The sequence below is a fragment of the Perna viridis genome, chromosome 1, assembly GCF_037379345.1.
Source record: "Perna viridis isolate PV_CMFRI_1.1 ecotype Kerala chromosome 1, ASM3737934v1, whole genome shotgun sequence".
In the NCBI taxonomy this organism is placed as follows: domain Eukaryota; kingdom Metazoa; phylum Mollusca; class Bivalvia; order Mytilida; family Mytilidae; genus Perna; species Perna viridis.
The window spans coordinates 11,409,087-11,411,621 of NC_142445.1; positions in this window are offsets into that span (position 1 = coordinate 11,409,087).

Below are 2,535 nucleotides of genomic sequence, written 5' to 3' on the forward strand. Positions count from 1 at the left end.
TAATGGTCACATTTATCGTGATTACCTGTAGTGTGCGTTAGACAATTACATTTTGTTGTTTTTGTGAATAGAATTCAATTCAATTCAATAGTTAATTAAAGTCTCACCACATACATTCATATAAAACATGATAACAACAAGAGATAAAACAAATTAAAATGCATGAGCCATTCTAAAAAGAATTCTGAGAGACTAGACCCTTTTGTGCTAACGTTGGGGTAGTCGATGAGCATGCTCGATACATACTTATGCGAGGAAAATTCTTTTGCTCTACCTCGCGGAAGTGTATATTGAGCATGCTCACCAACTTACCACAAAAGGGTCTATTGAGAACATAGTAATATATACATCTTAAATGTAGTTAAAAAAAGGTACGATTTATAAAAAAAAGTATCATATATTAATTATATAAAATACTATTTCTCAGTAAAATAATATAGCAGGTTTTGGCAACTAAGCTACATACATTTTCATTGTTAAAAATATAAATTTATCATTATCAGTCAATGAAAAAAAAATTGTCATTGTAACTAATAATATCTAAAAATAGTGACTGTCTTAGATTAATAATACATGTTTTTCATCCTCTATATCATTACAACTGAGACATAATCTTTCGTTTAATTTCGTTTCGTTCATAAAGACCAATTTCAATCTTGAAAGGTGCTACACCACATCTAAATTTTTCAAATGCACTAGAAAATGTAAAGGTGTATTTTGCAACAAATATTGTTCAGATTAATATGAAAATTTAAACAATTTATATGTTTTTAATTTATCACCTTGGCAATATTGACTCATTCTGTTACACCAGTCGGTTTTATATTTATCAAACATTTTTTCCTCTAATTGACATATGGTACTCTTATCAAGTATATTTATTTCTATATTACAAAATTGTTCCTTATTATAAAATTTTAACATTTCCATAACTTTGTAACTCCAGTTTTTAATTCTATAACTGCCTTTTCTAATAGACCACTTAAAAACTTTATAATTAATTCCATCTACATCCATTTTACTACATCTAGACCAGTGTCTAGAAACGTTAACCCATTGTCGAACGTATGAGGGTTTCCAACCCATATCACCAGCTACTGCATCATTAGGGGTGTATTTTCCAACCCCAAATAAAATCTCATGGAATGTGTATGCGGTGTTAATTTCTATTCTTTGGTGTGACGGGTACTCTGTGATACAAATCATTATGTAAACAAGATCATGAATTTAGAAATTATAACCCACATGCTTTTACCGTATACGTTTTTATGATAGACTCAGTATTAATTCATACTTGATTGCATTGAATGATACGACCCTAGCACAAAACGATGTTTCTATTAAAAGAATTGTGGAAACAATGATTATAACAGTCAAAGGACTTGGTAATGTTAATATATTTTCGCGTTCTTCAAAGCTAGACTAGGGAAAGCACGGATAGCATTTTCCATCCTGCGTCCTATCTGGAGATCCAACTTATATTCGTTGAAAATTAAGATTAAACTCTTCAACAGTAATGTGAAACCAGTTTTACTGTATGGATCTGAGTGCTGGAGAATCATCCAAAGCGACATAAAGAAAATTAAGAGTTTTTACTATAGATGCCTACGGAAGATATGCAAAATCTTTTGGCCGAACAAAATCTCAGATATCAAACTGCTCAAAAAAAAATTGCAAGAACATCAACATTGATATCAAAGAAAGGAGGTTGAGATGGCTATGGCAAGTTTTTCGTATGGACCAGCAACGGTTACCTAAAGTTGCCATCAGATGGACCCACCTGGAAGACGGAAGCTTGGTAGGCCAAAAACAACTTGGCGAAGAACAGGGAAGGCTGAACTGAAACAGGGTGGATATACGTGGGGAGAAGCCCAGAAGATATATAGCCAAAGACAGACCCAGGTGGCGGGAAACAATTGCCGCGAGCCTTGTGTCTCACCGGAGACGAAGAGGATTAAGTAAGCGAGTATAAAATGAAACTTAGAGGCATTTTATTTAAAAGAGAGAGTGGGGAATTATGCTCTGAAATCTTGACCAATTTGAAAAAAAAATCAGTTATTAACTCAAGAAACTGAGAAATTTTACTGCTGTCTAAACACATATATTTGTTCATCCTTTGTGGCCAACAAAGCCAATCAGAACAACTATATATGCCATTTCCCCAATACTCCATGTAACCAGAAAACCAGAGTTTTTCCAATTGCAACTAAGCTTTTAAAGGAGAAATATATGTATAATAAATATAATAAACAGGACTACACTGTAGGTAATAAATATAATAAACAGGACTGCAGTGTAGGACTGACAATTAGGACAAAAATGATCACAATATTCTGTAGGGTACATGACCACTTTTTTATAACTATTTTATATCTCAACTAAGTGTTTTCTCTCATTTAAATGTACCCTAGTTAGTAGTGTGAATGATTTTTATAGTAGATAATCATTGGTAGTGTCATGTTAGTGTTAGTATTTTTTTAATTTAATGGTCTTCAGATATATCAAATTACCGGAAATACAGTTGAAAACCAAAAT